The sequence below is a fragment of the Melozone crissalis genome, unplaced genomic scaffold, assembly GCF_028551555.1.
Source record: "Melozone crissalis strain CALT ecotype California unplaced genomic scaffold, PUWL_Pcris_2 ptg000013l_1, whole genome shotgun sequence".
Lineage (NCBI taxonomy): Eukaryota > Metazoa > Chordata > Aves > Passeriformes > Passerellidae > Melozone > Melozone crissalis.
Window position 1 is genome coordinate 37,449,119 of NW_026535791.1, and position 13,408 is coordinate 37,462,526.

At 37.1% G+C, this 13,408-nt stretch overlaps 1 protein-coding gene across 1 annotated transcript in view; it reads left to right on the top strand.

Annotated features, from left to right (window-relative positions):
- ITGBL1 (integrin subunit beta like 1) overlaps positions 1–13,408 on the top strand; it is a 126,253-nt gene that overhangs the window by 94,493 nt on the left and 18,352 nt on the right. The window lies entirely within an intron of this gene.

Genomic DNA, 13,408 nt, shown 5'->3' on the forward strand with positions numbered 1-13,408 from the left:
ATGCTTTGCCTGGTAACCCCTTTTACCATCAAAGCTTCTGAAAGCCAGACTATTACTGTGCAAAGTGGAGAGTCCTGATTTCTCCGGCTGTGATGCTGAAATGCACCAGCCTCGCTGCTGGGGAGAAGGCAGGGCTGCTGCTCTTGGGAAGAAAGTAGAGAGTGATTGACTTTTAAAAATAAATGCTTCATTTCTGTGTTTGTGCATGCACTGCAGGAGTTTTGGTGTGTTTTGCATGCTACTGATGTCATAGTACATGTGGTTGCTGATTGTTTTCAGCTAATGTCTCCACTGCTCTTTTTCCCTCTCACAACTGAGTATCAGTTTCTGCCCTTGTATCTACAATTTCCACCCCCCTGTAACTTATGCCTCCCACTATTTCTCACAGAAAAATAATGAGTTCTACTGATTATTTTTCTTATTTCTTCCCACTCCCTCAGCACCAAGCTTCGCTAGCCTTCCCACTCCAGGAAGGGGAAATGAAAATAGCAACAAAATTAGTAATCCTGCGCAGACTCTTATTTGCTACTCTCAGTGCTCTGCCATAACTCAGATTCCTGGGTAGAAGGGTTAACATCCAAGCAGTTGCTGGAACCTTACATCTTGCTGTATAAGAATCTAATAACACAAAAGTTTTTCCGTTGCAGGGAGCTGCTGAGGGGGAGACTTAAATACAATTTCCATCTGACTATATTAGCAAAGAGGAGCCAAACCACATTCTTTGAAGAAACAAACGCTCTTTAGATCATTACTGCTTGCTGTTATAAACAAACAGAGGAAAAGCAAAACAAAAATTTATTAGCTTAGACAAGTGATTTGTAGAATTAATTGCTTTTTAAGTATAGCATTAAACTGTTGCTTTTCTATATCTGAGTTATTTAGAATGCTTTTCTCTAGAACAGCAGTAAAAGGAGACCTCACATTCAGGCTGTATTTAAATCAATTTTCAGAACTTTAAATTGGTAACACCATGTCCATTTTGTTTTTATAATAAAAAGTTTATAGCAAGTATGGAATACTCCATCTAGGTCTGATTTCCAACTGAAATCAGTATGACAGAGATTGTCAAACTAATGTGTTCTATCTGGTTAGCCATATTTGGGGTGTTTTTTGTTTGTTTGGTTGGGTTTTTTGGTTTTGTTTGTTTGTTTGGGTTTTTGTAGTGGTTGTTTTGTTTTGTTTTGGTTTTTTTTTTGTATTTGCTAAACAGAACTCTGACATTTCCTGGAAGAGGGCTGGAATGAATTTTTGGTAGTGTATAAAAATCCGTATGAGCAGGCCAAGGCTTTAGCATTAATTCATAGCATGCTAAACTCAGATATGGCATCCTAGTGCTGGAACAATGTTTCTCACCACTAGGATTTGCCTCCTGCCTGCTCTTTCATATCGCTTCAGTCTCTCACAGTGAAAGCCATGAACAACAAATGCTGCTTTAAACATGCTGCAAAACTTCAGGGTTCATCTGCAGTGGTTATTGTGAACCACAGACTGGGCTTTACAGCTGAGTTTGCTCCCCCACCTTCCCTGTCTTGGGAGAATGTGAGGATGTGGGGTTTTTTCATAACACCACTTTGCATGCTGACTTCTTTGAATACACTGGTTGCTAGTGCTCTGCTTCCCAGGGGCTGTAATCCTCCTTCTGTCTTGCAGACAAGCAGGTGAATTGCTAATGATTGCCTGAATTTAGATCCAAGGTGGAACTCAGGAGGTGCAACCATGCACCATGATCCTGAGGGTGGTTTGGTGCAAGTGCGTAAAAGGTAGGGTGGCCATAGCACTGATGGAAAAATTGTTCTCAGACAAGAACTGGTAAAGCTGGTAAAGTTTTGAAACATGGTGGTGCAGGAAATAGTGTTTCTTTCTGTTGCTTTAATGGTCTGTAAAATAATACAGGACTTCATACTTCAGCAAGGTGGATGTCTTGATTAATCTGAGCAGTGGAAATGGAAATGGAGTCCAATTATGTATTATGGAAAAATATATTGGCTCTTTCTATAGATCAAGTAATTTTGACTTGAAAAGAAATTATTTTGCTTTTAAAGGATATGATAGTATTTTACTCTCTTCCCACCACTGTTTGACCCAGCTATTGAGTTTAATTCTCTTTTAATGACACTTTTCTTCAAATTGGAAAAATTTTCCTGAAAACACCTGAGTTTCCATTTGCTGGAACATCTTCTGCAGAATTACTCATCCTCATCCCTTTGGCACTCCTTTGCAGTTTTGAGATTAATTCGCCTCATTTTGCAAAGTGTCAGTCACAGGCTCTCCTTCTTGCTTTGTTCTTTCTTTTGGCTGATCATTGCACTTTCCATCCTCTCACCATTACCCATTTATTCTTCTGTGGGCTCTGCTGCTTACCTGCCTCCCTTGCCTGTTCCTCAGGGATGAGAGCAGACCTCATTGCTCTCCACAACTACCCAAAAGGAGGTTGTAGCAAATTGGCCTCTTCTCCCAAGTAACAAGCAGGAGAACAAGAGGAACTGGCCTCAAGTTGCACCAGGGAAAGTTTTAGACAGGATATTAAGAAAAGTGTCTTCACTGAAAGGGTGTTCAGGCAGTGGAATAGGCTGCCCAGAGAGGTGGTTGAGTCACCATCCCTGAAGGTATTTAAAAGATATAAAGCTGTTGCATTTAGAGATGTCTTTTAGTAGTGGCCTTGGCAGTGATGGGTTAATGGTTGGACTTGGTGTTCTCAGTGATCTTTTCCAACCCAAATGATTCTGTGATTCAGTGACTTCCAGGCATCTTTGCTTTTCTTTCCTTCCTTCCATTCTGAATCTTAATTTCTCAGAATATTTGGTGCAATCCAAACTTATCCTTCAAGCTTTATTCTTCTGTGTAAAGTGTTTTGCTGTTGTGTCCTGACTTCGTGACCAAAGGTTTTCCATTCATCTCATCTAAGTATGAACTGTAAAAATCTTTTTTTTATTTTTGCCAGATTTACAAGTCTTGGATATATCTGGCCTTAAGTCTACTCTTGTATGATTTCATTACTCATCCAAATTAATGCTTCATCCTTATCTCTGCCATCAGTCTGGGTATACTTTCTTTAGTGGAACTTGGATTACATTTCTTATATGTGCATATTCCAGAGCATACTTACCATGTGTAAGATGTTGTTTTAATGTTCTTCTCTTCCCATCGTATCCCATATTCTGCTGCCTCTGAAACCATTCAGATAATTTTCATGCCCCTACCTTTAAGTGTAAAAGCACTAAAAAATAAAGAAATAGCGCCCAGAAATTTCTCCCACCTTTAAATAGACATCTCCATTGTGTTTCTACTTTGTTGACTTTCACTGCTTTACCAGTGAACTTTAGTTAGGGTTAAAAATGTACTGAAATAAACTTTTATAGGTTTTATTTGAAAAATGTGGTTTACATGAAGGGTTGACCCTTGCTAACCCTAGCCTCAACCATATCATTCCTCTTGCCTGGAATAACCTTGCTCTAAAGTTGTGAAGAACTGTTCCTAAACAGCTGCAGGGGGTAGGGAGTTGCATTTGCCTTTAGATCTCTGTAATAGTGACTGCTGTCTCTGGGAACACTATGTTCTCCATACATTCATTAGTGGGAAATGGGCAGATTTAGTTTACAGTTTGCTGGATGTGCTTAGAAAAAGTATTTTGGGGGAGAAAAGTTACACAAATTGCTACAGCAGGTAGCTTGGATGCATTCTTTGTCTATGCAGAAAGATAAAAACCTTCAGGGTTCACTGGATAAGCCCAGATTTCTCTGCTCAGTCGTTCTTTGGCTTGGCAGATACTTTTTTGCTAGATTATTGCACTGAATATTGCTTTTCCTTAAAAGGATTGCTATTTTTTTCCTAGGCAGCAATCTCATTTCTGATGAAATTTTAAATATTTAATAGAGCAATTGGTCTGTAGAAAGAACTATTTACATTGTCTTTGTATTCTTACATGATGACTGAGGAAATTGACAAAGCAGTACTTTGTATAGTATCTGTACTTATTTCCAAAACAGAAGAGGATAGATGTTTTCAATTTAGCATAGAATTCCCTACAGTACTTATCAGGTTTTACAGTCTTAACATTTTTAATCAGTTGTAAAAGATCGTCTTACTCTCTGATTTATATAATAGACCCTAGGTTTTCTATTTTTTTGCTTCATTTAACTTCAGAATGTTTCCAATGCTATAAAAAAATGACATTTTGTTAATCGTACTTTCATCTTTAATTTTTCCATGCATCAATGTTGATAACAGTATCACTTTTTAAACAGTGACTTTTAAAGACAGAAATGATTAGTCATAAACCAAAAGAGACACAATATTTAATATCATGCATATGACTGAAATTTTCCTCAGCATCTTGTTGACTAAAGTTTTCAAGGGACTAATGACTGGTCATGGGTTTTGAATTCTCCAGTTGCTGGAAGGCTCTTAATGTTTTCTGGGAAACACTGGGGACATTCTTTCTCTTCCCTCTTGAGAAAAACTGTGGGAGGAGTTGAGATTTATATAAAACTTCCCTGATACTCCCAGAAGTTCTTGTTTGGTAGTCTAACAGTCTCTGCATGAAGCGCAAAAATACTTTCTTGCTTCCTGGTTTCCACTCAGTTTCAAGCACATCTTTTGCCCACTGGTGGTGTTTCCTCCTCACCTGTCTGGTGCCTGGCTATGGCCAAATGAGGCTCTTCCAGACATCACTGTTTTCAGTGCCCCACTGAGAACAGACACAGAGCAGTTGGTGACAGAGTGGGTCAGGACTGAAAGCAGCTGGTAGAGATGAGCCAGGTTGGCTGCACAACAAGACTGCTGAGTTTTGCATCTACAACTTAAACACTCGGGTTAATCTGTTGGTTGTGTCTGACCAGCAAAATAAAGGTCAGTTGTAGCCAAGACAGAAATTTTGCAGGTGATTTTTATAGAAGTTTTGGGGCTAATTCACACTGTAAACATGGTTTTTGCTCTCAGAATTAGCAAGGCTGAGTACAGGAGGCTGAGTACAAATACACCTGGCTCCTAATTATACCTATCCAGCTCAGTCTTACCAGCATCCTTGCCTGCTCATGAAGTTCTATCATGACAGATGAGCAAAGAGGGAATTACTTTTAAGGACTTTAAATAAGTACACGTCTTTAGAGCGATACATAATGTGCCTGGCTGGTCCTTTGAGAACCCTTGGGTCACTGGTTTGTCATTGCTATGCACTCTTCTTGAAATCTGCAAACCCAGGGTTACTTGCAATGGAGAATTTACTATTAATACTTCAAATCATAGAGTGGAGAAATGAAGGATTGTGTCATTTTCTGAAGATAAACTTTGCATGTAAAAAGCTGTTACTCCTTTAAAAGCTGTTACTTCTTCGTTCCATATTGGATACTTTTCCACAGAGCCAGCCTTTTTGGGCGCTGGTAAAAAGCATTATTTCACAGATGCCATTAAATCTGGGGCAAAGATTTTAAGAGCCATAAGGCAGTGTCTCTACAACAGATTAGAGAGCCTTGTAACAAGATGCTAGTGCACAATCTGGCCAGTTGGCAGCAAAAAAGGAAAAATTTGCTTAAGAGTAAGGGTAAGAGCATTTTAGCTTGGAACAACTCAGTAGATGATGCAGTTGCTAGGAAATGTCTTTCATTTCTGGAAAAAGTCTTGAGGTGAAAGCTAATCAATAAGGTAGATACAGTGTGATGTCATTTGTTGCCATGGTTTCTGAACTTAGCAGTCTGTTATCTGCAAATAGTATTGATGGTTGCTATGCAGTCGAATATTTTCATATTGTTGTTTTTAAGTGCTGTTATTAAGCACTTTAATCTTAGCTAAAGCTTCAAAGAGCAGACCACTTAGGAGTTTAAATGTTTTAATTGATAGGCTTCTATTACAACCCTAAAATATCTTGAATTTTTCTATCTAATAAACAACAGACTTCAGCAGGAAGTGAACAAGGTTAACATTTTGGTGATTAAATTTCCACAAAGCAGTTGACATTTTCTAGTAAATTAATCTGCAAATTAAATAACTCTGTGGAATTAGTGCTATGACTCTTTACATGGCAGATTATGTGCAAGAGGGGGGAAGCAGTCAGTCCTCTGGATGATAAGGCAGTCAAATGTATGAAGCTCTAAGTGGCTGAAAAGCCATGACGGTTTCTTGAACAATGGCCTTGTGTTTCATGTATCTTCCACTATGGGATTGTGAAATCTTTATTATGTTTGGGTTTTGCTAGAAAATATTTTGTAGCAGCTGAATAAGCTGAAAAGGAAATGAGACTTATTTTCCTGATAGTTGTCAGTGTGAAGAGAAAGCATTCTCAGGTCAGATCCTTTAAATCAAACATAACTTCATTTTTAATGTTCTATGGAGATGTTAGTTTTAGTAGAATGCTTTGAATCATTTGCTTGGTTTAGTGGCATCTCTTGCAGTACATTTTCTTCACAGTTTGCGTTTTTGAAAGCATTTTTGGAGGAAAGAATGAAAAAGAGATGAGTAGAGGAAGGGAATTTAAAAATCAGATGATGGCTTGCTGAATTCTAGGGTTTGTACATCTTCAGAGTGAAATTTGTCGTGCTGTCTATTTTTCTCTTTTTCCCCAATGTGTTCCTTCTCTTCCCCTTCAATTTCCACCGCTCTCTGCCTTAACAACAAATTTCTTTAGAAAGTGTTTTGCCTCCTTCTTTCCTGTCTTCTTCACACATCTCTCCTCTGTGTGGTGACTTTGACTATCACCTTTCATTTGAACAGAGAAGTAATTGCCTTCCTAGTCCTACTTGTCCCCTTAATATAGGGAGTGAACCGTCAGGGATGCACTCCCAGTGGGAGAACCTGAGGAAGATGTCATGAGGAAAAGTGATGCCTACGGCTAAAATCCTGCTCCTACAAAGAGGGCAGGGGTGTCCTGGATGACTCCTTTCCTGGAACTCCTCTAGAAATTCCCTGTTGGCTGTGCAGAAACACAAAAGGAGCTTTTGAGAGCATCCTTAAAGAAGGGCTACTTAGAGCAGGCAGATGGAGGAGACGTGTCAGCTTGATGATGACAGCAGATGTCAAGCTAACAATCTGACAAGGAAGCTAGCAGAGCAGCAGTACTTCTTACTAAAAATTTTGAAGAAAGAGAGGGGAAAAAATAAAAAAACAAAAGTAGAATCAAAGGAAAGGCAGCATGGAAAAGGAGATACAAATCAGTGTTGCTGACTGGCAGGAGCTCTGAAAGACTATCTGATGCTAAACTGTAAAGTGGTGCTGTTCAGTGGAATTATCTAAAGAAGTATTTCACTATTAAGCTGTCACAAAGAAAAAGCATTTACTTCAGGTGCCATATGCCAACTGTGCAATCAGACTTCCAGTCACACATCCTGTGTGTTCTAAACCTGGGGGACAAGTCTCAGCTGTTTGAAGTCGCTCTTCCATGACACTTGCTTTTACAGTACTGGATGTTCAGTTGCTTGCACTGTTGTGAAGGTTGCATTGTTTGGGATAGCATACTTTTATTTCTTGAGATCTTTTTATTTTATCTTATTTTATCTTTCTCTATCTGGGGTTTTTGTGGTTTTAGGTTTTATACCCTGAAGAACAAACTAAACTGTCAGACCTTCTTTGGTACTCTTTCACATCATAAAGCAATTAAATTTTTAAAAAATTAAAATAAACATACTCTTTCTATCTGAGAAAATATGCCCATGATACCTGTTATATAAGGGAAATCTTGTATTTTGTACTAGTGAACAACTTGATAAAACTTACTGTAGTGGAAAGTCTCAGGCAGCTTTAACAAAATACTTTCTTAATTTGTGAATTTCTACTGTTTTCCTTAGGCTAAGTATATTTACATACATTTGCATCCATTTATTTCAGACCTTGAAATAAACTAACTTGTTGATAGTTCTGAACGTGGTAGCTGATGCAGTTATTGCAGCTGAGAGGTGACCAGTAAGACTAAGAAAAATACAGCTATTTCACCTAATTATATACTTAAGCTACTGTTCATGTTATTTGAATAAAAATCTCAGAACTTGCCGTTAAAAGTTTGCTTTAGTGTACAAAATTCTTGGGGAAAAAAAGAGCACAAAATTCTGAAGTTTGGAAATTACTTTAGATTTATTAAAGCCATTTTCATTTCATTTTATGTTGGTATGATTCAGCTAAGCCCTTCTCTGGAGCTTTTATATCTTTAGTTGAGGTCTTGGGTCACTGATGCTGAAAATATTCTTTTTATGTGTAGACTCAAGGCATGTTTACTTTCTGTATACTGATTTAGAAAGAGAAAGCTAGTTCTCAGTCCAAACCCAAGCAAGTAGTTGTTCTTGTAATAACTGCAAAATGTTTTTTCTTGTGTATGAGGAGATAAATGCATAAATTTATTCTTCATAATACAGTGCAGAAAAAACAAAGAAGTGATTATTGATTGAACATTTTGTGGAGAACTCAATTGTGATGCAATTTTCAAATTATCTCCACAAAGACAAGTCCTTTGTCCCAAACCCCCTAACAGTCCCCAGGCTTTCATTGTTTGAGTGAGATGTCAGATATTTAAAGAGCTTCTAACGATACTTTTGTATGTACTTAAGATGCTTCCAAAGGTTCCCTTCTTCTGACCCCTCATAAACCAGCCAACAAACCAGATCCAAGAATTGCCAACATTTTAAAACCCAAGGATCCTTTTATGTATAAAGCAGAATTATTTTTTGTCTAGTCTATACTTTTATATATATATATTTTATTTTTTTTTTTAAGCCAATCTAGATGGGAATTAATTCCAGGCAATTTTTGGAATAGGACATACAAAACACACCTTGCATGGCCACTAAGAAATCTGTAGCTGTTTCCTGCTTGAGTCTAAATTTCTGCACATTGATCAAGCTCAGCTGGAGTGTGTTGCTCTGACCACCTCTGACTGAGTGAGGCACCACCCTATTTTTCGCAAGTGTTGCATTTTGTTTTCCAATTTTGTGGTACTCTTTGTTCCCTCTACTGGTCTTCTATTCCCTCCACCACTCAATCAGTGAATTATCTTTTGCCTTACTTGGATCTGCTGCCTTCTATTACTTCCTTTCAGCCACATCTGCTTCCCCTCACCCTTTATGTGCGCTGAAACTTTGTGATCTTCTGTACAAATCTTCCCATCCCCCTTCTCTGGTTTCCCATTTCTGAACCTGAAGATTGTTTTAGATCATCTTGCTCACATCCAGCATGAAATGAGTTCTGTTGGCAGAAGGACACAGCAGCTTTACTGAATGTGCTCAAGTTGCCTGAGATTATGTGATAAAAAAGAAATTGCAATTTCTGATAGGTAATGCTTTCAGATGTTAAGCGTGGGACAGCCATGGGGCAGAAAAGTCCTTGCTAAAGGCAGATTCCCTCCTATTTATCAGTAGCCTGAAACACCATATTTTTGATATACCAGATGAACCTGACTTGCTTTTACCACACTCTCAGTGCAATTTGGCACTGTCTTCCTTTCACAAAAAAACAAAAACATAAACAGGAGAAAGGCTTTGTTTATTTGTTTTCATTTAGAAGATAAAAATTCATCATCCTGCACAGAAAAATCCTTTATGCTATAGAGTTACAGGCAGGGAAAGACAATGAATTATATCTTATTATACTCAGTGTTTATTTTTACATTGAAAGCTGTTACTGTCTCTTCCTTTGCTGGCCAAAATGGGGCAAAAATGCTTTATTAAAAAAATTATATATTTCTAGCTCAGAGTTTTAAAATTACCTGTACAAAGGACACTTTCAGTCAATCCATATAGGCAACTGGAAATTTGTTTGAATGCAAGCAGCTAATTGTCACAGCAATTTGCATGGGGACAGGTTTAATGTTAATCTAGAAACTGTTTAGTTATGTTTTATATATATTGGACATGAGGAGTGAAAAAATTCTATAGTAAATGGGGAATAAAATCAAAAGCTAAAAGCTTGCAGCATTTTTCTTTAAAATTCTAGAGTCAATTATCTAATGAACTGGTGTTTTGATGAGATGTGGCACTTTAATTCCCTTTAAAAACAAAAAATCCCAACCTAAGCTGATCTTTTGTCACTCTTCAAGCACTAACAATTATTAGTGATAATACTCCTATTGACATCAATGGGAGGAAGAAGTGTGAGGAAATATTAAGACTGTAGGCAAATAAATGTCTTGTATAATTATTCTATTCTTAGCATCTTGCATTGCAGTAAGTGGCTTAAGCTTTTCAATGCTAATGGCTCATATAACTTCCATCATAAAGCTGCCTTCATCTGAAGCCATCTGATAATGACATTTACCCTCCCTGTTTAGTGAGGAAGAGTAGAAGCCACTTGCTGTAAAATATCTGAGGTCAGCTGGTTTCTTTTTACACATAAAGTGTAGCTCTTGCACAGATGGTTGAGAAGGTGCAGAATGTTATATTCATCCCATGTTTAATTGTTTTTGTACGCCTTGAAATTTAAAGAAAATTTAGGATGTATGGCAGTAGCTTTCCCTGTAGGTTGCTATGGTAAACCTGTTATTCTATACAAAGAGGGAGTATGTTTAGTAAAGTGCTGATCCCTTTTCAGTATAATGTGAGCTTCAAATTACTTTTGCATGATTGAATTTGTTTGGTAAGTATTTTATCACAATAGCTAAGAGAAGAAGATCATAGAATAAGGTGTGGCTTCTGATATTTCAGCAGCAGATACATATTATATAATGAGCTGTTCAGAAGCAATAGGACTTTAATTCTCTGTTAATTTATCTCCTTAGAGTAAACCCAATTTACATAATCTAACCAAAATCTCACTACGTTTGGAGGCAGAATATTTTTGTAGCCAGTACAAAGTGGCATTTATTTAGTGACACCATTAAATTAATTTCTCATGCTGAATCTGAAACGTTTGTAAAAATAAAGGAACTAATAATTTGAGTATCAATTTCAGAAGCAGTGTAACAAAATACTATAATTGTATTTTTGAATATTTAAATATAAAAAACCTTTTCCAGAGCACTTGGTGACTGAAGTTTCTGTCTATTTTCAAGACACTTTCAATTCTGCTGAGGTCTGCAGTCAGATGATCTAAACCATATTTAGGTGTAATTTAGGTGAGAGCCAGGTAAAAAAAAAAAAAAAAAAAAAAAAAAAAAAAAAAAAAAAAAAAAAAGAGGCACAGATTGAGAAAGTAGGGCCTAAATTCCCTTTGATCTTGTATCTCCTACATGAAAAAATGTGCTCCATCTGTCTAGGGATGGGCTTCCCTCCATTCTTCTGCTGGTGAAACTGTTGCACATTAGCTAAAATGAATAAATATTACTTGCAGCAGGGACTGAGAGGAGCCTGTTCCCGCTGCAGCGCAAGCGACCAGCCACTGGACTCTGACTTACTAAATTAAGCATTACAGGAGATAATGCTTAGTTTCAGAACATGCAGGATCCTCATTGTATGACCTTCCTTTGCTCATTCCTCTTGAGGATTTTCCATCTCTACAGACTCCTCTAGTCAAAGCAGTTTGCTTAAAATGGTTTCAACATCTTCAGGCATCCTTATTATAGCAATGTCTGGCCAAGAGACCACTGCTGAAGATTCTTCTTTTATTTATGTCACAGTCTTCACAACAGATGGGTCCTGTTCATCAGGTGCCTCTCAGCCTGCAGGTTCCTGACTGTTCCTTGGGACAGGCTGATGTGGCACTTTTGCAAAAGTGATCAGGTTGCCTAAGGTGAATGCATAAAAAGAGACAAATTAGACTCAATAAAATTCTCAGTGTATTTAGGCACTAGGGATTTTTTTTTCCAACTTCTAATTTGGCTGTCCTTGACAAATAATTACAGCCTAGAGAATGCAGGCCAATAGAATAATTTTTTCTGCAGGCAATCATATCTTAAATTTTGACATTATTACTAAACACAACTTTATTTCATGATGCAGTAGATGCACTTCCAGTAAAAAGTTTATTTCTGAAACAAGTATCCTCATATAATTGACAATGAAACATAGTTTTTAAACTATGCATATAATAAAGGTATTAAGTATTTACTCTAATTCTCTTTTGTATGTCTTTGCTAAAATTCTTGCCCTTTATGTCCTTCTAGATTGAATCCTGGTGTATAAAATGTTAGCTTGGAAGCGCAATGTATGTTGAGGCTTGGGTAGATGAGGAGTATAGAAGTTGTAAAATGAGCTTAGAATTTTTTTTCATGACTAAAAAGATTTCTCCCTATTCCAACTTAATTAGACTGTTTTCTTTAAATAAGGAAAAAAATGCCAAACAAAAAATAAACCCCACCAACAAATATAACAACTTAAGGTTAGAAGTTGGGAAAGGAAGTAATCATTTGTCAGTACCTTACCCCAAAAGGTTTTACTGTCATGACACCTACAGTTAGAAAACCTTTACTGAGGTTTTCATTAACAGTCTTTTCCCATTCAATAAAATATTTCAGCAAATGCTGGAAAAAATTAGTGCAGTGTGTTGTGAACTCTCTGGTTGCATAATGAAAAGCTGCATTTGGAGGATATGTTTTTACTTTCCAGCAATACTATAAATTTGGGGGTTGCGCTCAGTAGTGCAGTGACGAGGTCCAAGTTGAGTTTCACTGATGCTGTGACTAAATTAAATCAATAAGGGCAGGTTTTCTGCATCTTAGTCCTTGTCCATGGTGGCCATTTTTTACACAAAATATCCCTTCCCAAGCCCATCAAATGTATGAGTTTGGTCCATGATTTGTGCCATTTTTAGAACATTCTTTCCCTAGCATTACATAAAATAATTTAAAAACATACAGAGACAAACTCTTGGGAGTTAGGGCCCATTATCTGAACTGAATTGGTCTCAGATATGTGCAGTGTAGGACTTTTCTGTATGTTAATTTTTAATTAATTATTTTTAATTAATAAATTTTAATGTATTAATTTTCATTGTTTTCCACATCTGGCCATTTTGTACTCTGCTCTTAGGGTTTTGGACTGAAATCTGTGGGAACTTGGATAAATCTGTTGTCCCTTTAAGCTCTGGGGAGCTCTCCTGTAAATAGATTGATGGAAGGGAAGACTGTGACAGAGGTTGTGCTTATTTCCTCAGATCTAGACAAGAAAAGTTACAGGGATTTTGCTTTCAAAAAGCTTGACAGGGTATCTGAAGAATTATTTCTCTACATGAATAGAGAATATCTTAGATAGCTCTGTGCATAGACTATTTAATTCTGATCACATTTGTGTTGGTGTTTCTGAGATATGTGCTAAATATTTTAGATCAGCTATAGAGGTTAATTATGCAGATAAGCATGGGCCAGCTCAGTTATGCTAAGTTCAGATATGAAAAACATGCAGTGCTAGTGATTGCTTATTGTTGCCATTTCCACTAAGATTATAACAGTGATATACTTTCCATCTGGTTGCCATGGAGGAGGAATAGTTTTGTTTTGCTATGATTTTGTTTGTTTGTTTGTTTGTTTTTAATTGTGTTTATGATTTATACTTTAATCAAT